This window comes from Bos javanicus, chromosome 6 (genome assembly GCF_032452875.1).
Source record: "Bos javanicus breed banteng chromosome 6, ARS-OSU_banteng_1.0, whole genome shotgun sequence".
In the NCBI taxonomy this organism is placed as follows: Eukaryota; Metazoa; Chordata; class Mammalia; order Artiodactyla; family Bovidae; genus Bos; species Bos javanicus.
Window position 1 is genome coordinate 67725634 of NC_083873.1, and position 27431 is coordinate 67753064.

General features: G+C 41.6%; 1 protein-coding gene across 4 annotated transcripts in view; it reads right to left on the reverse strand.

The window, feature by feature from the left end:
• FRYL (FRY like transcription coactivator) overlaps positions 1 to 8300 on the reverse strand; it is a 268553-nt gene extending 260253 nt beyond the window's left edge. For 3 of the 4 annotated variants that reach the window (XM_061420109.1, XM_061420111.1, XM_061420112.1), the window contains exon 1: positions 7377 to 8300. The gene's annotated coding sequence lies outside the window, so the exon portion shown is untranslated. Of the gene's footprint in view, positions 1 to 1576; positions 6552 to 7376 lie in introns of those variants that run through there. The other variant, XM_061420110.1, reaches the window with a different exon arrangement.
• Positions 8301 to 27431: the final 19131 nt, after the last annotated feature.

Consider the following 27431-nt stretch of genomic DNA (forward strand, 5'->3'; position numbering starts at 1 on the left):
TAGCTGACTCCAATTAATGACGGTCCCACAAGGGCCACTTTCTTAACCAATTCTTTCTCCACAAATACAAAGATCAAGCAATAGAACAGGTTTATGAGGGAAGGAGCCAGTCCATTTTGTAAAAGAAAGAAATACTTCACACTATATTTTAATACAAGTGATTTTTCAAAACAATTATTTTCATGCCATACAAAAAAAAATACTGATAAAGATATCTATTTATTGTAGCATTATGAGTTTTAACTAAGATCATCACATCTGGTCCCATCACCTCATGGCAAATAGATGGGAAAACAGTGGAAACAGTGTCCGACTTTATTTTGGGGGCTCCAAAATCACTGCAGATGGTGACTACAGCCATGAAATTAAAAGATGCTTACTCCTTGGAAGGAAAGTTATGACCAACCTAGACAGCATATTAAAAAGCAGAGACATTATTTTGCCAACAGAAGTCCATCTAGTCAAAGCTATGGTTTTTCCAGTGGTCATGTATGGATGTGAGACTTGGACTATAAAGAAAGCTGAGCACCAAAGAATTGATGCTTTTGAATTGCGGTTCTGGAAAAGACTCTTGAGAGTCCCTTGGACTGCAAGGAGATCCAACCAGTCCATCCTAAAGGAAATCAGTCCTGAATATTCATTGGAAGGACCGATGCTGAAGCTCAAACTCCAATGCTTTGGCCATCTGATGCAAAGAACTGACATTTGAAAAGATCCTGATGCTGGGAAAGATTGAGAGCAGGAGGAGAAGGGGATGAGACGATAAGATGTCTGGATGGCATAACCGACTCAATGGACCTGAGTTAGAGTAAACTCCGGGAGCTGGCGATGGACAGGGAGGCCTGGCATGCTGCAGTCAGTCCATGGGGTGGCAAAGAGTTGGACACGACTGAGTGACTGAACTGAACTGACTGATGAGTTTTAAAGAATGTGTTACTACTCTATCAGTAAACTAGGAATCACCTACTAGGATAGAGATGTAGTATCATTTTGGGGTCTATGAAATATATGATCCCTGGAGGGTATAAGGAAAGATACATCAACATTTGCATAATTTCACAAATATTCTGCCTCATGGCAATAACTAATACAATATTGTAAAGTTTAAAAATAAAATTAAAAATAAATAAATACACCAAAAAAAAAAATTCTAGAACTCATATATTTACTTTAACAGGCTCCATGGATCCCAACCCACCTCCTACGGAATACCAGGTCTGTCTGCTAGGATACTTTTAAAGAAACTATACAAAATAATAAACAAGGGTGAATCACACACCTAAGAGTGCACTTTGTGCACGCTATTTTTCATCCACATGTACCACTCTGTCTATTTAAGGATCCTACTCAGAGGAACTCGTGGTGAAGACAAATTTCATCATCCTATCCTCAGTGCCTACGTGGTGCACAAATTAGGTGCAGTTCTCAATAAAAACTTGCTGAATAAAAAGAGATTTCTTGCCTGATTAGCCCTACTGGCTGCTTGCAGCTGGGCTTTCTATTTAGGAACTTTTGGAAAACCTTTTTCCTTTCTGGGCTGGCTTAAAGAAGCACCCAGAGAGCAACAGAATCTTACCACCTTCTTCATCAGCCTAAGATGTAGCTTCCTTTTTACAATGAGCAACATTAAGGGTAGAGTAAGACCTCTGCATGTGAACTGATCAGGAACAAATATCTTCCGGCAGTCCTCCTGGGGCTATTACAAGATGTGCCAGTTGGCAGCCTCAGAGCAATTTTTAAGGCTCTCTAGAGATGAGAAGAATCAAGAAATGAGAAGAGATTAGGCTTACGGTATGTACTCCAAAAACATTTAGGGTAAAGACACTTAAAATGTTCAGGGAGACAGATTTTAACCATTTTTGAAATGATTGTGATTCTTATAGTCTATAATCATAGACTTTGTTTTGAACACAAAAATACTGGTGAAAGCCTTGTTTCTTAAGAACAGGTAAAAATAAACATAACTATCGAGCCTGAAGAAATTAATAATAATCATTTCATTATATAAAATAAAAAATAAATAAGTGTATAAAATTGATTACCCTTCTCCATTCCAGTAAATGTAACTAATTAAAATTTTCAAGTAAGACAGCTTAAGGCATTCCTATTTGAAAGTAATAAAAAAAAGAAAGGAAAAAAACTGGAATTAAAAGTCAAACCATGGTCAGTAGCTATAATGTGATGAAGGCAATTTTATGGGGGATGTTTAGTTTCTAAATTACACATTTTTTTCATAACAATATTTTACAATGAACATGTGAAACTGGTGATAAGGAAAAAACTGGTTTTTCCTTTAAACACACATATACACTTTCCCCAAATAAAACAATATGAACTTTTTTTTTATGGTTTTACAGAAGCTTTTGGGCTAATAAAAACTGCTCAAGCACTTTAGAAAATAGTAAAAGGGGCTTATTTAACTTATATGCAGAGTATATCATGAGAAACGCTGGGCTGGAGGAAGCACAAGCTGGAATAAAGACTGCCGGGAGAAATATCAATAACCTCAGATATGCAGATGACACCACCCTTATGGCAGAAAGTGAAGAGGAACTAAAGAGCCTCTTGATGAAAGTGAAAGAGGAGAGTGAAAAAGTTGGCTTAAAGCTCAACATTCAGAAAACGAAGATCATGGTATCTGTTCCCATCACTTCATGGGAAATAGATGGGGAAACAGTGGAAACAGTGTCAGACTATTTTCCTGAGCTCCAAAATCACTGCGGATGGTGATTGCAGCCATGAAATTAAAAGACGCTTACTCCTTGGAAGGAAAGTTATGACCAACCTGCTGCTGCTAAGTCACGTCAGTCGTGTCCGACTCTGTGTGACCCCATAGACAGTACCCAACAGGCCCCTCTGTCCCTGGGATTCTCCAGGCAAGAATACTAGAGTGGGTTGCCATTTCCTTCTCCAATGCATGAAAGTGAAGTCGCTCAGTCATGTCCGACTCTTAGTGACCCCAAGGACTGCAGCCTACCATGCTCCTCCATCCATGAGATTCTCCAGGCAAGAGTACTGGAGTGGGTTGCCATTGCCTTCTCCGATGACCAACCTAGACAACATATTAAAAAGCAGAAACATTACTTTGCCAACAGAGGTCCGTCTGGTCAAGGCTATGGTTTTTCCTGTGGTCATGTATGGCTGTGAGAGTTGGACTGTGAAGAAAGCTGAGCACCGAAGAATTGATGCTTTTGAACTGTGGTGTTGGAGAAGACTCTTGAGAATCCCTTGGACTGCAAGGAGATCCAACCAGTCCATTCTAAAGGAGATCAGTCCTGGGTGTTCATTGGAAGGACTGATGCTAAAGCTGAAACTCCAGTACTTTGGCCACCTCATGTGAAGTGTTGACTCATTGGAAAAGACCCTGAGGCTGGGAGAGATTGGGGGCAGGAGGAGAAGGGGATGACAGAGGATGAGATGGCTGGATGGCATCACCGATTCAATGGACATGAGTTTGAGTAAACTCCGGGAGTTGGTGATGGACAGGGAGGCCTTGCGTGCTGCGATTCATGGGGGTCACAAAGAATCAGACATGACTGAGCAACTGAACTGAACTGAAAAGGGGCTAGGATGAGAGTGGAGAGGGCAAGTTCCAACTTTTGTTAATGCTTTTTAACCAAAGTTCAAAATCTAACGAAGAAATATACATATAAGTCAAAGCATGGCCTGAGCTGAAAAGGACTTTACAGAATCAAGAGAAAAGAGCCATCACTTGGGATTAGAACAGGAGAGCTTGCAGATAAGGTAACATGAGCTGGGTTAGAGGGATGATCCCACTGATGAGGTACCAGTAACTGAAATTCAGAGTACATGCTCTGCCCCACAACCAATATTTTACATACGGAAAATAGTTCAAGTAGTGAACATACACCCCAAACTTACTTTATTTTTTATTTTTAAAAAATATAAGATTTGCTACATAAAACAATGAAAACTTTCCCACATCACCTAAGTTTCTAACAATTCCACTATTCCTTTACCATTTTGGCATGAATCCTGTGTCACTGTTACTATGCACCTGTTACTGCAATGAGATACACATTATCTTTTTCCTACGGATGATAATTTTGCATCTTCCCCATTAATCTCCGTAACCTTCAGAGTAATGACTGTCATCCATTTCTACTTTACGTTTCCACAATACTCCTCAAATAAATGGGTACTCAACAGATGTTGACAGATTAAACCTTGTTCTAGTAATTGGGACGACAAACAATCACCATCATGAAAGATGTCTGTGGATCAAACACTATTAACAATTAAGTCACATTTTTGTACACAGAACAAAAAGCAACTAGATTAATATACCTTCCCCTAGACACTAAACCAACTGCTGGTGTTTGGTGTAACTTGTTCAGAAAGGTGTTTTTAAAAATAAATAAGCCTCTCAAGCAGCCTTTACAGAACATTATCTTTTTCTCTCACAAAGTCCTAAGTCAACAAATCCATTTACTGGGCACTAGAAATGTATTAGGTGACAGAGTGTATCTGCACAGAAATAGAGGACAGTCCTAGTTCCCAGGGATCTCAAGGGACACTTCACAATTCAAGAAATGCCTTGGCAATGTGTATATTTAAGACAATGTGTTTAAAACAATGTGAAAAGCACACAGGAAAAATATGTTCTCCAGGAAACACAGCCTAGATATTTCAAAGATAATTCTGAGTGTTTTCTTTATATGTAATCTTTTAAAAGTTCCGGAATTCTCTCCTTTATTGTTTAAATAAGCTGGTAAGTGAACAAAAACAGAATTTTGGAAACTTGCTTTAATCTTCTACTTTCTATTATGAGATGGAAAGGAAGATTATGCTAGCCAGCTTGCCTGACATACTTATCAAAGGAAAGGAGAAGAAAGGGGACCATTATGTGTACAATGCCAGATACCATCAAGATTATTAGGAAAGATCACGTGTTTGTATGTCTACACTTGCAAAATTCTATAGGAAGAGTAAAGCATCTCTCAAACATTATTCTCTGAAATTGACTTTTAGTTTCCCAGGTATAGTTTCTCTGTTGTTATTGCTGAGCCTGTGAATTTATGTTATAATGCTTCACATCACTCAAAGTTACTAAACAGTTAATGAATACTTCGGAAAGTTTAACACACACACACACACACACACCAACCACTGGGCCAGAAGTTCCAATAAATTCACTTTTCTAAAAAAGTAGTTTTACAAAATAACAGAATGGAAGAAATGGAGAAGGCAATGGCACCCCACTCCAGTACTCTTGCCTGGAAAATCCCATGGACAGAGGAGCATGGTAGGCTGCAGTCCATGGGGTCGCTTAGAGTCGGACATGACTGAGCGACTTCCCTTTCACTTTTCACTTTCTTGCATTGGAGAAGGAAATGGCAACCCACTCCAGTGTTCTTGCCTGGAGAATCCCAGGGATGGGGGAGCCTGGTAGGCTGCCGTCTATGGGGTCGCACAAAGTCGGACATGACTGAAGCGATTTAGCAGCAGCAGCAGCCAAAAACAGACTACATAACAACACACCCACCGCAACTTTGTTTATAGGCTTGTAACTTGCACATGCAAGTACTCTACAAAGTATTGCACAAGAAGAAACTGTCAAAAATGAATGCTCATGAAAATATTCCTTTTCTAAATAAGGTTTCTAACAAGGATGTACTGTTTCTAAATGTAACTTCTTTAGCATGTTTTGACAGGTATGTGTATTAGTCGCTCAGTCGTGTCCGATTCTTGGCGACCCCATGGACTGGAGCCCGTCAGGCTCCTCTATCTGTGGAATTCTCCAGGCAAGTACTGGAGTGGGTTGCCAGTCCCTTCTCCAGGGATTGACAGGTATAGAATAGCACTAATGCTTAAGATGGAGGGGGAAAAATTTCTTGTTTATCAATAGTACAAGCTGCTGTTAGTAACTATAATGTCTATGGGTTCGGTAGCAGAAACTAACTTTACGGAAGGTATCTGCTGGACAGAATAGTTAAACTAACTTTATTTCTATCGAAATTCTATTTTTTCCGCCTAATCCTATAGACCCTAGCAATCTGAAGTTTTTTGTTTTGCAACGTTTCTTCTTCCTTCCAAAAGAATCTCCGCCAGTCAGTCGAGGTAACACTTTCCACAGTTCAAAGGTGAAGGCAAATTCTCACTACAAAGAGCTCTTGCTCCTCATCAGCACCCCTCTTTTTTTTTTTTTTCAAATTATCTTGACCTAAAAGGGAACGACAGAGGATGAGACGGCTGGATGGCATCACCGACTCGATGGACGTGAGTTTGAGTGAACTCCGGGAGTTGGTGATGGACAGGGAGGCCTGGCGTGCTGCAGTTCATGGGGTCGCAAAGAGTCGGACACGACTGAGCGACTGAACTGAACTGAAGAGAGGTTAATGCTCCCTTACAGTGCAAATCCACAAAAGAAACGATTTTAGATGCCAGGAATGAAACTAGGATGGGAGGAAAAGTCCGACAGCGATCAAGAACCATTTCGTCCTAGAAGTGAGCCTTTCCAAAACGCAGGAAACGATGTTTTGCCCAAAGAACCTGCCGCCCGGAAGCCATAACTTCCATCAATAGGCAAAGAAAAGTTACAAAGAAGAGCTCAGCACCCAGGCAGCCTGCGCGGGTGCGGAGACGGGAGAGCTGCAAAGACGCTCCCTGGCCCCGACGGGCGGCGGCTGCGGGGTCGGTGGGGGTAGACTCCGGCTCAGGCAGGCACGGAGTCTAGGGGTGCGCCGCCGGCCCGGAGCAGCGCGGGCACGGCGCCCGCATCCGCACCCCTCCCCACGACCGCGAGCAGTGGGCGGAGAGACCAGAGCAGAGGAAAAGCAGGACAATGCTGGGCCCGGCTGGCGACTCTGCACTCTCCGTGGTCCCCAGCGCCCCTTCTCGCCCGGGGTCGCCAAGCTGCCGCGCTGTTTGCTTCCCAGCTCTGCCTTCAGGGCCAGGGAGGCAGAGCGGTGGCCGCCGACCTCCCTCCGCCGCGCCGCCTTCCTCCCCGCGGGGCGGCTCCCGCGAGTCCGCGAGGACGCGGCGCGCGCGAGCCGAATTGGGCGCGCGAGGGGAAGGGGACGCGCAAGGGAAGCAGCGCGCGCACCGGGAGCCGGGCGCGCGGGGGAGCCAAGCGCTCGGCGCTCCCCGAGGACCAGCTGCCGCTCCGGCGAGTTTTCGGTTGAGACGGGGACTGCGGTGCGGCTTAGTGTCCGTTACGGGTCTTGGCCCGGGCGGCGCAGATTGCCAGCCATCCTGGCCCGCCTCCCCTCTCGGCCCCCATCAGAAAGCGGGCGAGGGCCGGCGATCTCGTCTCCCGCCGGGGCTGCGGCCGCCAGCCGGCGGGCATCCCGGCGCCCGCCTCTGGAGCTGGAAGAGAAAGTGAAATGAAGCGCCTTTCCCCAGGCAACACCTACCCGTCCCCAGTCCAAGTGCAGCTGCCTCGCTCCTCAGGCGCCGCCGGTCCCCGCCCTCGGGCCCCAGACTTCGTTCTCTTGACAATGGCGCGTCCCCTTTAAGGAATAATCCGATCGGAACCGATCTGTGGTTAAACCTCCCTCCGACTCCAGATTTTAACCGGATTTCTCTCTCTCTCTCTCCCCAAGAGCCCGACGGGCGCCCGGCGGTGCTGCGAGCTCTTCCCACCTCTTCCCCGCCCCGCCTACCCCCTGGTCTTCCTGATTGGCGAGAAACACTACAACAGGAACAGCAGTTCTCACACGCCACTGGCCAGTGCAGCCGCCGCTCAGAGTTACCCCCGCCTTCACCCCGCCCCTTTTCCTGGGTTGGTCCTACCTCTAATCATTCTCTGTCTTCTACTCCGTCGTTGCTTTGGAGAACTGGCAGTCAAGGCTTACCTTCCCGCCTCCGGAAAGCGAACTTTATTTTTATTGGTAAAAAGACATCTTCCTGTGCACCTGATTGGACAAGGAAGGAGTTAGTCTGCACGCCCCTTACCCATTATTGCTCTCTCTACACGGGTTTGAGAAACACGACCGCAAAGTCCTCCTCCCCACTTTGCCTAGTTCGAAGCGCCTTTCCCTTTAAATGTTGGTAGGGGTCGTAGACAAACTCATAGTCTGTGTTGGGGAAAGACGGAAAGGGAGAGGAGAAAATTTCAAAATCTCCTGATGACTTTGGAGCTGGGATCCAGCGGAATCTCATCCTTCGGTCTACTGAATGGAGTGGTTAGAATGAGCAAGAATACCTGCAATTCTAGTACTCACTCTTGAGATGTAATCAACAAGTTTTCACTCACTGTCCACTCTACTCCTACTGTCGATCCCACTGTCATTTTGCTACCCCAAAGAGCTTTAATAAAGATATCTGCAAACCTAGGGGTGCCCTTGTTTGTTCCACAATCGTTCGTTTAAATCGCTTCTATTTAAAGCTCCGTTTAATTCATATGCTCTGTTGTTATCTCGGGTTTGTCACGAGATCTAAGTTACTCTTCTGAAAAGATTGAATAGATGCCCACCCAGCGTGCCATCCTCCAAAGTTGAAGAAGTCCTTACCTCTTGCTAGAACTGCGTAAGGGAGCCTGGGTTGAGCCCAATTGGGCACCAGAAGGTTATTCCTTGAGAGAATTGGGGGAGTCTGGCACCGGAAGCTTAACCCTGCAGCAAAACCTCACGCATGGAAAAAGGAGGAATTCTTCGGCAGCCTGGTAAGGTCTGTGTTAGGAGCTCCCCAGTTTCCCATGGGAACTGTAAGAACCGGAAGGATTGTACCTACTAAGATTCGGTACTCAAGTGCTTTGGTACCTATCTATGAATGTTAGGGAGAAATAGTTAAATGTCTGCCTCCCTTTGCCAATGAACTTAGAGAGACTTTGGACCTCAGGATGTTTAGTATATTTGCAGTGAGAGCCCAGCGGAAACAAGCGGTGCCAAGAAAGTGGCAGCGCTTGGCAGTACCCCAGAAGGGATTTAGGACCAGAAAAAGGGAGATAAACAGTGGCAGCCCACTCCAGTGTTCTTGCCTGGAGAATCCCAGGGACGGGGGAGCCTGGTGGGCTGCCGTCTATGGGGTCGCACAGAGTCGGACACGACTGAAGTGACTTAGCATAGCATAGTAGATAGGAATTTTCGGAGAGTTCAGGGGGAAAATCTCCTGGAAATACCCTAAATATGGAAGAGTGAGAAAAGGGAAAGGTTGTAGGTGGTTTAGGTGTTTCTATTAGAGGCAAGAGACAAGGAAATAACCTGGATTATATTTATATGGCCTTCACAGGTTTTTTTTTTTGTTTTTTTTTTAATCAAGATCCAGGTTAAGTTTTCAAGTTCTTTGTAAATCTCTTGCTTCATGAGGCCAAGAGTATTTTGTTACACTAGCACATTGGGCTCATAACTCCAGAAAGCAGTCTACAGTAACCTCTGGATTCTTTTCCTTACACCTAACCAACCATGATCATCACCTAACAAATGTAATTTATATTGTTTTCTCTCTATTTCACACTTGCCCACAATAGGTTTATTTATTACTTTTTTAGCCTATGCACCCAGACTCCTGGTAATAATACTGCTATTGGTATTTTACACTGAGGAAGAATTTAGAAAATCTACAAACCTGCATATGCAGGTCATTCTTAAGAATGTTCTGTGTTATTGAACACAGCTCCAATTCTAACCCCAGAGAAACTGATAATTTGCCCTTTTATCTTCAGAAGGACTTTATATTTCCCACATTTGTTTCCCATCTCTAAGCCAGATACCCATTCTTCAAAAAGAAATATTCCAGACTTCCCTGGTGGTCCAATGGTTAAGATTCCACCTGTCAATGCAGGGGACACAGATTCTGTTTTTGGTCTGGGGAAATTCCACCGCCGAGGAGCAACAAAGTCCTTCTGCCACAACTATTGAGCCCACAATGCTCCAGCTACTAAGCCTGCACATCTAGAGCCCATGCTCGGCAACAAAAGAAGTCATTGCAATGAGAAGCCCCGCACCACAATGGCAGGTAGCCCCCTACTTGCAGCAACTAGAGAAAGCCCCTGTACAGCAACGAAGACCCAGCACAGCCATAAAAAATATTCCCCCAATTTATGCCAGTATGACCAAAGCTTTTCAACATCCTTGTATATAGATCTTTGTTAAAAACTTTTAAAGGGATCCCCTGGTGACTCAGTCAGTAAAGAGACTTCCCGCATTGTGGGAGACCCGGGTTCAGTCCCTGGGCCGGGAAGATCCCGAAGGAAATGGCAACCCATTCCAGTATTCTTGCCTGGAGAATTCCATGGACAAAAGAGCCTGGTGGGCTACAGTCCATGGGGTGACAAAGAGTCAGACATGGTGAAATTTCGGAAAGGTGAAATTTCACACATTACAATCTCTTATTCTCTTTTGTTTGTATATAAAGGTAAGCCAGTAATTTAGTTTTCCTCAGAAAAATTATGTTACCATGTATATGGCAAATTCTTTTCAGTTCACCATACATTCATATAGGAATTATTATGCACTGAGTAAACAACAGGGGGAATTAATGAATGTATCTCCATTCTCCAGAGAGTATAATGAATTTCCAAATTCTATCTGTAAGTGGCACAATTTTATCTCTCACCCAGCATGTAGGTGGATACCATCTATTAATCAGTGATTTTCCATAGTAAAATTAAGAAAAAACCCAGTCACTAAAAGCTATCTATCAAAATCTCTTTCCCCAGTCCTTTATTAGTATTAACAAGAATAAGACACATTAAAACAAAATCTGTTCATAGTAATTTGTTTTATAAAGAAACTTCAAAAAATATTTCCTGGATCTCTATAGAGGAGGAAGTCCTATGCATTCTATACTTCAATGTCTTCTTTTATAAAATGAGAACTAATATTCATTTAGAAGATCACTGAAAGATCTTCAGTTATCAGTAAAAGATTAAATTATGTTCAGTATGGTACTGAGGCAGGAAAAAAAAAATGATACTAATATATTTTCTAAAAGACTTCCAGTACTCCCCTACTTAAAACTCTTTAAAGATTCTCCAAGCACATATTGAATAAAGTCAAAGCATCTCAACAAAACATACAAGTCTCTTATACCTCTCAGGTTTCTTCTCTGGCTACTCCTTCATTTGACACTTGAAATGGCTGCTCTTTAGATATCAATGATCATGATTTTTCAAGCCTCCGTGCTTTGTGGCATGAGGTTTCCTTTGTGTGGGATAGACTTCCCTTCCATGCTTACCTGACAGACTCTTCCATCTGTCCATCAAAACCTAAAAGAAGCTTTACCTGTTTTGTGACGCCTTCTCTGATTGTACCCACTCCCTGATTTAATTATTCTTATACCATATATATATATATATATAATTTTGATTATAGGTATCACACTAAAGGGGCTTCCCTAGTAGCTCAGCTGGTAAAGAATCCACCTGCAATGCAGAAGACCCCAGTTCAATTCCTGAGTCAGGAAGATCCCCTGGAGAAGGGATAGGCTACCCACTCCAGTATTCTTGCCTGGAGAGTTCCAAGGACAGAGGAGCCTGGCGGGTTACAGTCGATGGGGTCACAAAGAGTCAAAGGCAGCTGAATGACTAAGCACAGCACAGCACATCACACTAAAGACAGAATTAAAAATGTTTCTATTTCTACCTCTTGCACTAATCTGGTTTGTTTCCAACAGCAAAGGCCATACATACACATCTTTGCATCAGCATCATTTAGAATGATGCCTGACATAACTGAAGGCTTTTAATAAATGCATGTCAAATTGAATGAACAAGGCTGAGACTAAAAGGTTAACCTACAATGTGAAAATCTAATTAACCAGAACACTATTTTAGGTGTATTTTAATTATTTAATATTTTATTGTAAATCTATCTTATCATAATTTATTTTTGCGCTTAGTCTAGATCACTGGTTCCTAAACTTTTTTATTTTATGACCAATAAAATTTACAAGGAATTTTTGAGAACTGATAAAGGTTTAACAACTTTTTTATTTCATAAAGTAGTGGTATAAAAATACATATAAATAAATCATCTTTCTATTCTCCCCATTATTTCATAAAATAAGAATATCTTTAAAACCTAAATTGGGAAGTTTATTTCATAAAACAGGAAAATCTGAAAACCAAAAATTGGTTGGAGAGAGTTATAACTTCAGAATCAAAGTTCTTTGAATAAATTTGATAGTATAAAGAATTTGTACAAACTTCCAACTGAGTCTAGAAAACTCATTGCATTTCACAGTACTTGATCCAATGCTCCTTTTCATCCATTTTAAAAGATGGCTTAGAAATTAAAATATTCCTAAGATTTTCTTTTCCCTCCATAACGTTTATGGGGAAGAGGAAAAACTATTTGACTTTTTGTTAATTTTCACTCTACCCATGAACAAATATTAGAGCATCATAACTAATAGACTTGCTAGCTTCCTGTCAGAATTTTTGTACAGAAACTCTTATTGTTTATGGGAGGCCCTGGCAAAATGCTTCCTGAATTCTTTTTTGCATCTATCAGATCTTACAGAGTTTCCCTCCTTTCTTTTGGAAACTGACCACTCTTTGAAAACCATTGTTTAGAATGCTGCCCCTTTTTGTCAAAGTGTCAAACAATAAACATTCAAGTGCTCTTTTATAAAAAATTTTGCCCATATAATACATACATTTTCTGAGTTTCAAAAAATGTAGGTTAAGTGTCCAATAACCATCAATGAATATCATAGTATCTATCCTGTATCACAGTTATTGTAATGATGCTATAAGCCATATTAAAGCACATGGAGAAATGTTTGTGTTAGAGTAAGTCAAATATATCTATTTAAATATATTTATTTATTTATATATAAAAGTGCTCTTTAAAATTGTGCAACCCAGTTGGATATAAATTATTTATGGTAGGATAGCTCATAATGGCTAAGCATCTTGTAGAAGAAATCTGATGCCATGGTAAAGGTCTGGAAATAACACCTTCTAAACTGAGTCAAATAGTTGATTTCTTGTTTCATGGAATATGTGATTAATGTATCACCTATAACCTTCCATTAATAAAACATTATATTCATTTTGCATTCAAATTCTATACCTATTTTAGATCACTTAGGAGCTTTATAATTGAGATATTTTATCAGTAACATCTTAATTTTTTCCAAAATATTTTACTGCTGGTATGTTAGTATTTTACCATTTTTCTTTCCCTTTATCACTACAAGGGGACTTCCATTCTAAACAGATTCCTTGTGTAAAAATGTGAATTTAAAGAAGAGATAAATTAAGGAATACTGACTTTATAAATCTGAGAAGGCAATGGCACCCCACTCCAGTACTCTTGCCTGGAAAATCCCATGGATGGAGGAGCTGGGAAGGCTGGAGTCCATGGGGTAGCTGAGGGTCAGACACGACTGAGCGACTTCACTTTCACTTTTCACTTTCATGCATTGGAGAAGGAAATGGCAACCCACTCCAGTGTTCTTGCCTGGAGAATCCCAGGGATGGGGGAGCCTGGTGGGCTGCCGTCTATGGGGTCACACAGTCGGACACAACTGAAGCAACTTAGCAGCAGCAGCAGCAGACTTTATAAGTGAATTACTCAGAGAATTTTTAGAATATTATTCAAATGAGATCTATTTTTACTCAGAAACAACTTCTCAGAAGTAAAATGCATAATATAAAAAAGATGCCAAGGGAATTCCCTGGATGTTCAGTGGTTAGGACTCCGCACTTTCACTACCAAGATCCATGTTCAGTCTCTAGTAGGAGAACTAAGGTCCCACAAGCCATGCAATGCAGACCAAAAAAAAAAAGAGGCACCTATATTCTGTACAATCCTTTTTATGTACTCAGTCACTAAAAATATCTTTAAATTCAGTAGCCAAGAGCATAAACAGTGGTTACTTTTCAGATTAGATTTTTATATTAAATTATGTAAAGGAATGAACAGTTCACCTCTCCCTGTTGGGATGGTCATCCAGTACTATGGTGAAATCACTTTGCAACTATCTTAAAACCTCATAGATTCTAACATGTATTTTAAAAGTGTTGCCCTGGTAAGTATGAATTTGTAACTGGAAGGGAATATAGTTACTTTATGAGAAAACAGAAATCCATTCCCGGTTTATGAGTTGCAGGAAAATTGATGGGAAATGTAGGCACTTTTAATTCATTGCTACCACCTATCAACTTATTTTCTCATTTGGGAAAGGAATTAATAAATTATCTAGAAAATTGGGAAATTGTTTGTGGGTTGGAGGGAAACAGTTATGCCATCATACCACTGGCAAAGGCGTTTACCATATGACTGACTGCCTTGGGGGTTCTGTCTGTTGACAGAAAAGCAGAAAAACAAAGGACAAAGGAAAGTCTCTTTAAATAATCCTTCCCACTAAGCAAAATAAATAGATCATTTGTTTCAGCAACAGAAGCAAACTGTTAACAATTGAGAAAAGCCACCTGCAGGTGCTTATGAACACAAACTGCCCCAGAGCCCAGAATTACTATTGTTTAAAAGGGTTAGCAAACTTTTTCTGTAAAGGGCCAGACAGTAAATATTTTTGGCTTTGCAGCCTATATGGGGTCTGTCACAACTACTCAACTCTTCCTGTAGCACAAAAGTGGCCACAGAGAATACATAAATGAATATGCAGAGCTATGTTTCAATAAAACTTTATGTATGGACACTGAAATGGAATTTCATTTAATTTTCATGTATCAAGGTGTATCATTCTTATTTTGTCCCAATCATTTAAAAATATAAAAACCATTCTTGGCTTGCAAGCCATGCAAAAAGAGGTATTGGGCCAGATCTGTCTATGGGCAGTGGTACTGATCTCTTGTTTAACATAACCCTAATTCATTTAAAAACATTTTGAGGGGGGTTGAGTACCTAGTATGTGGATTTCCCAAGTGGCTCAGTGGTTAACAGTCTGCCGGCCAAATGAGTTTACTGGGTGACTCAGGTTCAATCCTGGGGTCGGGAAGATGCCGGGGACAAGGGAATGGCAACCCACTCCAGTATTCTTGCCTGGGAAATCCGATGGACAGAGGAACCTGGCAGGTTACAGTCCATGGGGTCGCAAAGAGTTGGACAAGACTTAGCGACGAAACAGCAGCAGCAGCAGCAGCAACAACCCAGTATATGTTCGGTATTATGCTAGGCCTGGGGACTATAACAGCTAACAAGATAGGCGCAATCCCTGTCCTCATGGGGCTTATGATAAAATAACCGCACAAAGATATAGTTAGAAACTGTAATTAGTGGTTATGAAAGAAAAGTACAGGGTGCTCTAAACTGTGACTTGTAATCTAGACTAGGAGGTCAGAGAAGACTTCACTTTTGACAAGGACTGGAAAATTAGTATGAACTGACATAGTGAAGTGCAGGAGGGTGGGAGACGGGGGAGAAGGAAAATATTTCAGGCAGAAGGCACAGCATATAGGGAACCTTAATGGCACTAAAAAATCTGTCTGCCTGGAAAATACAAAATGAAAGGAAATTAAGTTGGAGAAATAGAAGTTAAACAATGAGTTAATAAGGATTTAAATTTGAGAAATAGGTAAAGGAAAAGCATTCAGGGCCTAGTAAGTCTTTCTTCACCCTAATGGTAGAAAGTGAAGAGGAACTAAAGAGCCTCTTGATGAAAGTGAAAGAGGAGAGTGAAAAAGTTGGCTTAAAGCTCAGCATTCAGAAAACTAAGATCATGGCATCGGGTCCCATCTCTTCATGGGAAATAGATGGGGAAACAGTGGAAACAGTGTCAGACTTTATTTTTTTGGGCTCCAAAATCACTGCAGATGGTGATTGCAGCCATGAAATTAAAAGACGCTTACTCCTTGGAAGAAAAGTTATGACCAACTGAGACAGCATATTCAAAAGCAGAGACGTTACTTTGCCAACAAAGGTCCGTCTAGTCAAGGCTATGGTTTTTCCAGTGGTCATGTATGGATGTGAAAGTTGGACTGTGAAGAAAGCTGAGCACTGAAGAATTGATGCTTTTGAACTGTGGTGTTGGAAAAGACTTTTGAGAGTCCCTCGGACTGCAAGGAGATCCAACCAGTCCATTCTAAAGGAGATCTGCCGGGGGTGTTCTTTGGAAGGAATGATGGTAAAGCTGAAACTCCAGTACTTTGGCCACCTCATGCGAAGAGTTGACTCATTGGAAAAGACTCTGATGCTGGGAGGGATTGGGGGCAGGAGGAGAAGGGGACAACAGAGAATGAGATGGCTGGATGGCGTCACTGACTCAATGGATGTGAGTCTGAGTGAACTCCGGGAGTTGGTGATGGACAGGGAGGCCTGGTGTGCTGCGATTCATGGGGTGGCAAAGAGTTGGACACGAATGAGCGACTGAACTGAACTGAACTGAAGTCTTTCTTCAAAGTCCTAGAAAACCTTCAAAGCTTTAAGTCAAAGCCATAACATGGTCAGATTTTCATTTTTCAAAGATCACTCATTACAGTGTGGACAAAATTAATGAGGGAAAACCATAATGACTGCAATAGTCAAAGGTTTCTAGACCCTAGACTCCATGCCCTAGAGTCAGACATAAGTATTTTACCTAGTAAAGTAGTAATAGCCAGTATGTTCTTAATATTTTACATGTATATAGGTCCCCTACATCCAAACCTTCAAGTTGCAAACTTTCAAAGATGCGAACATGTGTTTACATGTCCAATCATATAAGCTGGTTCATCTTTCTGGCATACATTGTCACACGTGAGCATCCTCTACCAGTGGTGGTGCTTTTGTGTACTTTACAGTGCTGTAAAGAATACAGTACTACAGTATCTTTATTTCAAGCTAAATCTGTAAGAGGACGACTTCACTGAATTCCTTACTGTGGAACACAAGGAGCTTATTAATGAAGATATGTTGAAATTGGAGACCCAGAGAAAGGATGAAGAGAGACAAGAGGAAGAAGTAACTGAAGAACAGAAGAGATTCATGATGTGGAAAATGGCAAGGGGAACTTCTTTATCTGAGGACCCTAACGTGGAACGGTACACCAAGGTTGCAGGAGCTGTTCAGGATGAAGTCCAATGCTACCATGTCATCTATGATGAGAAAAAAAGAGCTACTACCCAGACATCACTCGATCATCTTCATAAAATTGTAGATAGAATTGAATCCAGCAAGTAACCAGAGCCTGTGCCATCAGTGTCGTGCGTGAGTGAAATTGCAGCTTGCTCACTGTCTCCTATTGCTGACAATCCTTCAGCTCTACCATCGCCCACTTCTCTCCCTCCTCCAGTCAGTAACTCTTCCTGCCTGTTCACTCAATGCCAGCCCCTGTGTGTCAGCTGTTGTACTGTACTACTGTACTTTTCAAGATACTGTACTGTAAGATTTTAAATGTTCCTTTTTTTTTTTGCGCTTGTGTTTTATGTATTATTTGTGTGAAAAGTATTATAAACCTAAAAAGAAAAAAGATCTTTACGACCCAGATAATCACGATGGTGTGATCACTCACCTAGAGCCAGACATCCTGGAATGTGAAGTCAAGTGGGCCTTAGGAAGCATCACTATGAACAAAGCTAGTGGAGGTGATGGAATTCCAGTTGAGCTATTTCAAATCCTAAAAGATGATGCTGTGAAAGTGCTGCACTCCATATGCCAGCAAATTTGGAAAACTCAGCAGTGGCCACAGGACTGGAAAAGGTCAGTTTTCATTCCAATCCCAAAGAAAGGCAATGTCAAAGAATACTCAAACTACCGCACAATTGCACTCATCTCACACGCTAGCAAAGTAATGCTTAAAATTCTCCAAGCCAGGCTTCAGCAATATGTGAACCGTGAACTTCCAGATGTTCAAACTGGTTTTAGAAAAGGCAGAGGAACCAGAGATCAAATTGCCAACATCTGCTGGATCATCAAAAAAGCAAGAGAGTTCCAGAAAAACATCTATTTCTGCTTTATTGACTATGCCAAAACCTTTGACTGTGTGGATCACAATAAACTGTGGAAAATTCAGAAAGAGATGGGAATACCAGACAACCTGACCTGCCTCTTGAGAAACCTGCATGCAGGTCAGGAAGCAACAGTTAGAACTGGACATGGAACAACAGACTGGTTCCAAATAGGAAAAGGAGTATGTCAAGGCAGTATATTGTCATCCTGCTTATTTAACTTATATGAAGAATACATCATGAGAAATGCTGGGCTGGATGAAGCACAAGCTGGAATCAAGATCGCTGGGAAAAATGTCAATAACTTCAGATATGCAGATGATACCACCCTTATGGCAGAAAGTGAAGAGGAACTAAAGAGTCTCTTGATGAAAGTGAAAGTGGAGAGTGAAAAAGTTGGCTTAAAGCTCAACATTCAGAACACTAAGATCATGGCATCCGGTCCCAACACTTCATGACAAATAGATTGGGAAACAGTGGAAACAGTAGCTGACTTTATTTTGGGGGGCTCTAAAATCACTGCAGATGGTGACTGCAGCCATGAAATTAAAAGACGCTTACTCCTTGGAAGAAAAGTTATGACCAACCTAGACAGCATATTAAAAAGCAGAGACATTACTTCGACAACAAAGGTCCACTTAGTCAAGGCTATGGTTTTTCCAGTAGTCACGTATGGATGTGAAAGTTGGACTCTAAAGAAAGCTGAGCACTGAAGAATTGATGCTTTTGAACTGTGGTGTTGGAGAATACTCTTGAGAGCCCCTTGGACTACAAGGAGATCCAACCAGTCCATCCTAAAGGAGATCAGTCCTGGGTGTTCATTCGAAGGACTGATGTTGAAGCTGAAACTCCAATACTTTGGCCACCTGATGCGAAGAGCTGATTAATTTGAAAAAAACCTGATGTTGGGAAAGATTGAAGGCAGGAGGAGAAGGGGACAACAGAGGATGAGACAGTTAGATGGCATCACTGACTCAATGGACATGAGTTTGAGTAAACTCCAGGAGTTAGTAATGGACAGGAAGGCCTGGCATGCTGCAGTCCATGGGGTCACAAAGAGTTGGACATGACTGAGCGACTGAACTGAACGGTACAGTACTGTATAGCCAGTTGTGCTAGTTGGGTACCAAGGCTAACCTCGCTGGACTTATACAAACAAATAGGACTTACGATGGCACTCTTGGAACAGAACTTGTTCATTTGTAAGAGACTTACTGTATTAACAAAATTGAATTTCATAACTAATCCATAAGAAGGCATTATTATCATCCCTTTATGGAGGAGGAGACTTAACTATGTGCTACCTATCAATTTCTTCCCTTGGTGCAGCCCCAGCTAAGTTTAGAGAATCATGGGAAAGAATTGTAGGAGAAAGGTAAGAGTGAGGAGGAGAGAGAAGCAGAAAGAAATGAAGAAATGTGTTCCCTGGGATAGCCTTGGGTCAGAACCTAGTCTCTTCCCCAAGAGATTGTACTATTTACTGGGAATGAGCCCCAAATTCAGCGAGGTGACTGTCTTGGGCTTCTATGGAAACCCTGAAGAGAGTACTCATTTGTACAGAAATATACCCAATATCTCACCAACTTGATGGACATGAGTTGAGCAAGCTTCAGGAGTTGGTGATGGACAGGGAAGCCTGGTGTGCTGCAGTCCATGAGGTCACAAAAAGTCGGATACGACTGAACGACTGAACTGAACTGATACCCAATGCAATGTTTGGTACGTAGTTACATCAAAAAAATCCTCTTTGTTTATCTAAAATTCAAATATAACTAGGCATACTGTATTTTATCTCCCAAACCTATATTAAGGAAACAAATACATTCCCTCCCATAAAACCAAGATATCAGCTAGAGAAACCTAGCTCCTTAAGATTTAAAAAATCAGCCTGCACACCTTTTACTCAAGCAGAAACCTTCTCAAGGACTTTGGGAATTACCAAGGCAGAGATATGGGATGGAGGACCATATTATTACCCTTGCCTCCAGGCTCATTCTTTCATTTGTAAGATTCACTTTGGGGCTCTTTCACGATCAAGAAGACCAACAAAGTTGGAAACATTGTTAGAGTGGTAGATATCACAGGAGAGCTGGGAGTTACAGGAAGCAGTCCCATCAAGCACAGTCTTGCAAACAGTTCAAAGCAGAATTTTCTTATACTCATTTGTTGAGAGTCCTTTCGGCCAACTACCACCAGTGGTTTTTCATGGTCGTCCGCCAGGATCCCTGGGTCATGCTCACTCTCTTAACATGTTTTTTTTTCCCTCCTCTGTCTTCTCAACAGTCTTTTAGTAGCCAAGAATTTCTTTCCTTCTATTGAGCAAATTCCCAAACGAAGCAGTTTTGACTCCTCTCTAAAGCTTTGTCACCAGCAGATGACCAAGACTTCAGGATCTCAATCACTTATTGAGGCATTCCTCCAAAACAAAGACAGTTTGACATTCTCCCTAAGAAGAATTCTGATGCCAGCATTCAAGACAATAATCACTTTTTCTTAAGTTGTTTCAATATCGTTTTTTGCCAGCATTCAGGATAAAGAGGGATACCTCTGTTGGTTGCATCCAGTTTGGCCCACTTTTACCAGTTACATCATCATTTTCTTGAGGAAGTTCAACTGCTTTTCATCCCTGTGACTTCATACATCAAAAATTCAGGAAAGGGGCTTCCCTGGTCCAGTGGTTAAGATTCAGCCTCGCAATGCAGGAGACACTGGTTCGATCCCTGGTCCAGGAAGATCCCTCATGATGCGGGGCAAGTAAGCCCATGCACCACAACTGCTGAGCCACACACGCTCTAGACCCCGTGCTCTGCAATAAGAGGAGCCACTATGATGAGAAGGCACCATAACGAGAAGCCTGCAACTAGAGAGTCGACCCCACTCACTGCAGCTAGAGGAAGACTGTGCACAGCAATGAAGACCCAGCGCAGCCAAAAATAAATATACAAATAATTAAATAAATTACTAAAAAAAAGTTCAGGAGAAACTCAGTGGGCAGCATCTTGGATTCTATTATAGATTCCAGAAAACCCCTTTTTTTTTCCTCCCTCTGTTCTGCCTTTAAATCTGATTCAAAATGAAAACTGATTACTTTTTCCAAGGTAAATAGAGAAGGTTTGATAAACATGCCACAATTTTCTATAGCTGGAAGCCTCATCTGATTAAAAAAAAAGCTAAGGTAAGCTCTCAGGACAGAGTGAGAAGAATAGAGGAGACAGAAAGATATGAAAAAAGTGGGTTCTGTAGAACCATAGCCTTTGGCTCAGGCCCTATTCCATTATCTTTTTCAAGGTTTATCTTCTAAATTTGGCTTTACTTGCCTATTTTCCAGGTGGTTCTGAGATACTGCAAAAACCACTTTAGATATACACATAACAGGAATCTTACTACCCAAGTGAGATAATAATGAAAAAACACAATGGTTTATAAGTACATATTCCTATGAGGTCATCTATAGCAAAGTGAAATAGGGAATTGGGTCAATCAAATTGATACATTTAAAAACAGCTTTGCCACAATTATCTTGATATTTTGTCATCTACTGGTTAGTGTCTTTTTTTTGTTTGCTTGATGTATCCAAATAAAAGCATTAATGTTTTACTACTGTTTTGAAAGTGTAAATTCAGCCTGAATGCTAGAGTATTAATAACTGAAATAGAATATATTAATTATTAATTAAGTAGAAGACAAATAGATTAGTAATATAGTAGCCACACTGATAATATGATAACAGAGAAACAGAGGCTCAGATTCAAGCAGCAAAACAATGTGATGGATTTTTCATTTTTTCAGGATGTTTACCACACCAGAAAATATTTATTTTCTACATATAATAAAAGTGCCAATATAAGTAAATATTCTTACAAACCAACTGAAAAAAATAAAATCTTATTTCAATAAATTACTCATTTAACACAGAAAGAAAAAAATCCATAGTAACCAAACAATATTCTAAACTGTCCTGCAAAGAAACATCTTACCTTTAAGAAATTATGATGTTTCCCTCAATCAATGAAGCAATGTAAATCTTACCTGTGTGGGTTTTTACCCTTCAAGAAAATTCTCAACTTTCCATGTGCCAGTACTATAGCAGGTCACATTTTCCATAAGACAAGCTTTACAAACCATATGTAGATATCTGATGGCTGTGGATAATCTCCTAACAAAATTTACTATTTTGGATCTGTTTATAGAAGTCCTGTTATGTGAACATTTTTAGTCTGTTCGATGTCAGCCTGGTAATTTTCATGCAAGTAAGGAAACAGTTTGTTCTGGCCTCCAAAATGGTACCAACATAAAAAGTGTCCTTCACGTTGGAGAACTTGTGACTGAAGAACCTTCAGCAAAAGCAGTAAAAAATGGTGACTATAACAAGTTTGAAGTGGCAGTGCTAATGGGAGAGAGCTCTTCCTCACCAGCATAATGGAGTCAGCAGTGATTGTCAAGTGATGGCGAGAGAAAAAGCACCTGACCTTCAAGTTCATTCCTTTCCTGACATGGAGATTCTGTCAGCCTCAGAGAATCCAGATTATTGTTTTTAATGGCAATCTCATTATAGACCCCATCCTATTTTTCTAGCACCATCTTCCACTTTGCTCTAATGTTTGGATCAAATTGGTCTATACGCTATTCCCCAGATTCCTTCATTACCCTTGCCTACATCACAGAGAAAGGTCTCAGAAGAGCAGGGTCCAAGAAGGTAAACAAAGAAATCAAGAGATTTAATATTTAATCATGAAGGCACTGGGGCTTCCCTGGTAGCTCAGAAGGTAAAGAATCCATCTGCAATGCAGAAGACTGGGGTTCGATCCCTGGGTAAGGAGGATCCCCAGGAGAAGACAGTGGCACCCCACTCTAGTATTCTTGCCTGGAAAATCCCATGGACAGAGGAAGCTGGCAGGCTACAGTCCATAGGATCACAAGAGTCAGACATGACTGAGCGACTAAACCACCATGAAGGAATTGAGAGCAGCCGAGCTAGAGAAGCCTGGCTGTAGCCCCAGTCAATGCCCCTAAGAAACCTACAGTTGAATCTGAAGAGGGTGAAAATGAGACAGACAATAGAATGGTCAAGTCCTCTCAGGCTATTCAATACCCGTGAGCAGACAAGTCAAGTGGGCCACAGACTACTGTCAGTATTTGGAGACTGCATTGAGATGTCCTTAAGGAATTTGGAAATGAGAGGACTCTAAAAGTCATTCTGGAGTTCACTGGAAAACCAACACATAATAAATCAGAGAGGAGAAATCCAAAGTCACCATGAAGAGAGTGGCTCCCACCAGACTTGTCTGAAGAAGATAAAATATGCCATCATATCTAAAAAAGACAAGAGTCCATCAGAATGGGGATGGTTATCCACAAAGGCAGACGAATAGAAGAGTCACAGAAAACTGAGAGCAGGCTTCATCCAAGCCCCTATAGAGGAAGGACACAAGAACTGACTCATTGGAAAAGATCCTGATGCTGGGAAAGATTGAAGGCAGGAGGAGAATGGGACAACACAGGATGAGATGGTATCACCGACTCTATGGACATGAGTTTAAGCAAACTCCAGGAGTTGGTGATGGACAGGGAGGCCTGGCATGCTGCAGTCCGTGGGGTCACAAAGAGGGGGACACGACTGAGCGACTGAACTGAACTGAACTGAACCATGATTGAACAAGCTGATCTGTCAATCCTAGTGGTAGGAACACTATTATCACAGGTGTTCTACATGTCTTAACTTACTGACATCTTACAAATACCATGTAGTGCTGTAATGGTCAAGGTTCTTTTGTTGCAAATGGCAGAAACAACCCTAATTAGCTTAAGCAAGAAGAGGAGCTTTATGAGAGAACACAGGGATGTCTCCAGAAAAGGTAAAGCCACTGAGCCTCTGAAGGACTTGGAAGAGGGAGCTGGCAGGCACTGCCCCAGGCGCTCTCTCTGGGGCCTATGGCCTCTGGTTTCTTCTTTTCTTAGCAAAGTCTGCTTCATTCCCTTCTGCCTTTCTCTGCAGGCCAGCCTCAACTAGCTCTGGCAGCACACGGATAGGCAGCCCCTGACCCCAAGGTCACATTATTTCATTCAAGAAAATAGAGCAAGGACTTCCCTGGTGATCCAGTGGCTAAGACTGCACTCCCAGTGCAGGGGGCCAGGTTCAATCCCTGGTCAGAGAACAGGATCCCACGAGCTGCAACTAAAGATCCAGCATGCTGCAGTGAAGTTCCTGCATGTCCCAACTAAGACTCAGTGCAGCCAAATTTAAAAAAAAAAAGAGCAGACTGGATACAATCTCTGGGTCTAAATTGCAAGTTTCTGAGAGAAAGAATCTGATCAGCCAGACCTCAATAAAGAGTCCTCTCATTCATTTCCCTCTGCACAGTGGTACAAGATCATACCATAAAACATGGATATGAGAGGCCCATATATATGAAGGGATGGAGGGAGGGAAGATGGCTATTCTTAGAGGAAGTCAACCAGTGTGAAAACATCCCGAAATACATCTTCTGCAGGTAGGAACCATTATTATTTCCATCTTACATATGAAGAAACGAAGGTGTTCACAGCTTTAGTAACTTGCCCAAGGTCACAGAGCTAGTCAATGGTAGACCCAGGATCTGAAGTCAAGTCTGAGTCTTAATCACTATGCTGTAATGTGTCCCCAATCCCTGTTCACCAAGTAACCTTCTTATTTGATACAGCTTCTTATGAGGTTCTACCTGCAGACATGTATGATCACACAGACTTCATATATTCTAATTCTTATGATGATTATGGTTCACATTATAAACTAATAAATTGACATTCATTTTTGTTGTTCAGTCACTAAGTTGTGTCCAACTCTTTGCAACCCCATGGACTACAGCATGCCAGGACAGCATTCCCTGTCCTTCACTCTCTCCCGGAGTTTGCTCAAATTCAGGTCCAGACCTTCTGGTTCTTATGTCATTATTTTGAGTTTAGGTAATGTTAGGTCAGTCCTAAGAAATGAATGGATTCTTTGTATGTTGACAATATTGGTTTTTAGAGCCTGTGAGACTAAGGCTGAGCCCTCAACTATGATGGCTGTCATGGTTGTAAATCCCACCATTCAGGTAATTCATGTTCCTAGGAAAATTCTTATTGTTGTTGTTGCTTAGTCACTCAGTTGTGTCTGACTCTTTGCCACTCCGTGGACTATAGCCCGCCAGGCTCTAATTGGAGGATAATTGCTTTACAGCAATTGTGTTGGTTGGTTTCTACCATACAACAACATGAATCAGTCATAACTATGTAACTATAAAGAAAGTAAAAAAGTGAAGTCGCTCAGTCGTGTCCAATTCTTTGCAACCCCACGGACCATAGCCTACCAGGCTCCTTCGTCCATGGGATTTTCCAGGCAAGAGTACTGGAGTGGGTTTCCATATATAAATATATATATATATATCTATATCCCTTCCTTGAGCCTCCCTCCCACACCACCCCATGCCATCCCTCTGGGTTGTCACAGAGTTCCAGGCTGGGCTCCCTGTGTTATAAAGCAGCTTCCCAATAGTTATTTATTTTACACATGGTAGTTTATATATTGCAGAAGGAAATGGCAATCCACTCCAGTGTTCTTGCCTGGGAAATCCCATGCACAGAGGACCCTGGAGGGCTGCAGTCCATGGGGTTGCAAAGAGTCAGACCTGCCTTAGCAACTGAGCACTGTGTATATACGTCAATGCTACGTTCTCAATTCATTTCACCCTCTCCTTCCCCTGCTGTGTCCACAGTCTGTTCTCTATGTGTGCATCTCCATTGCTGCCCTGCAGATAGGTTTATTGGTACCCTTTTTCTAGATTCCATACGTATGTATTACAGGCTTCCTTGGTGGATCAGCAGTAAAGAATTCACCTGCAAAACAGGAGATGCAGGTTTGATCCCAGGGTTGGGAAGATCCTCTGGAGAAGGAAATGGCAACCCACTCCAGCATGCTTGCCTGGGAAATCCCACGGACAGAGGAACCTGGAAGGCTATGGTCCACAGGGTCGCAAAGAGTCAGACATGACTGAGCTACTACACCACCACTGTGTGTTATTATACGATCGGAGCAGGAAACAACTTCAATATTCTTGCCTAGAAAATCCCACGGATAGCAGACCCTGGCAGACTATAGTCCATAGGGTCGCAAAGAGTTGGACATGACTGAGCAACTAAGCACACATACAATACACAATAATCGTTTTTCTCTTCCTGACCTGCTTCACTCTGTAACAGGCTCTAGGTTCCTCCACCTCGCTACAACTGACTGAAATGCATTCTTTTTATGGTTGAGTAATATTCCATTGTGTATATGTACCACATCTTCTTATCCATTCATCTGTCAATGGACATCTAGGTTGTTTCCAGGTCCTAGCTATTGTAAATAGTGCTGCAGTGAACACTGGGGTGTGGGTTTATGTGTGTGTGTATACGCTCAGTCACTCAGTCATGTCTGACCCTGTGTCACCCCATGGACTGTTTATTCCTAGTTTTTTAAGGAATTTCCATAGCGGCTGTATCAATTTACATTCCCACCAATAGCGCAGGATGGTTCCCTTTTCTCCACATCGTCTCCAGCATTTACTGTTAAGGGACCACTGCTGGCCTTTCTGTCATGACAACCCTTTTCTAACCACAATGAAATATTTTGAATTCTACAAAGATCAGGTCTTTTCCCCTAGTAGGCCCTAACAACAACAAAATGCTTGGTTCCTGTTTGCAAACTGAGTAATTTCTATTTTCCATTCATCCATGCATTCTATAATTATTATTAATGCCAGTTATATGCCAAGCAATATGCTAGTGAAGAACATAAGCACTGACTTTGCCATTAAGTTGCTTGGAGTACAGACTAGCTTAGTATTTGAGAAAAGTAAAACAGATTTTCAAAGGAGAATAAGAATGAAGGAAAAAGAGAAGAAAGCAGAAAAGAGATGTGTGGGCCTTTTCCCACAGCAGAGATAAAGAAAGAGAAAGAAGGAAAGAAGAATCCTGAGTTGATTCAAATATAACCCAAAGACAGATTTCTTGAGTGCTTATTATGATAATAATCATGAAAGTAATGTCTTCCATCTCACATCCCAGTGGAAAACAGAAGTACATTGTGATATAAATAACCCAAATCAAGCAGTCTTGGCTAAAGAGCAACTAGCATCTGCAATTGCCAAAGTACTGAATGATTATAAGCTTTCTGACACGCCTGTGGGGTTCACTACTCATCAACAATCAATCCACAAATATATACAAGATGCAATTTGATTCAACTGATAGATCCATCTGAATTCCAACATGTTTAATTAACCAGAACTCTGTTAAGTTGTTGTCTATCCTAAAAGCAAGATTCTCTATAGCTGTATTTTCCCCCATGATAGAAACAAGTTCAGCACATTCAAAGAAGAGGAGGGAGTCCAATTTGCTAAATCAGAATGAAGGAAAGAGAGGTCGGCCAGGTCATGAGGGCCTTGTAAACATGGGTAAAGACTGGGTTTGTATTCCAAATGCAATGGGAAACCACTGTAGGGCTTTACTCTGATGAATGACAAGATTGGATTTACCAATTAAAGAAGGGTACTTCTGGATTACATATAAAGTATGTGTTTTGTGAGGACAAGAATTGAACCAGAGAGACTTGTTAGAGGAATATTGCAAAAGA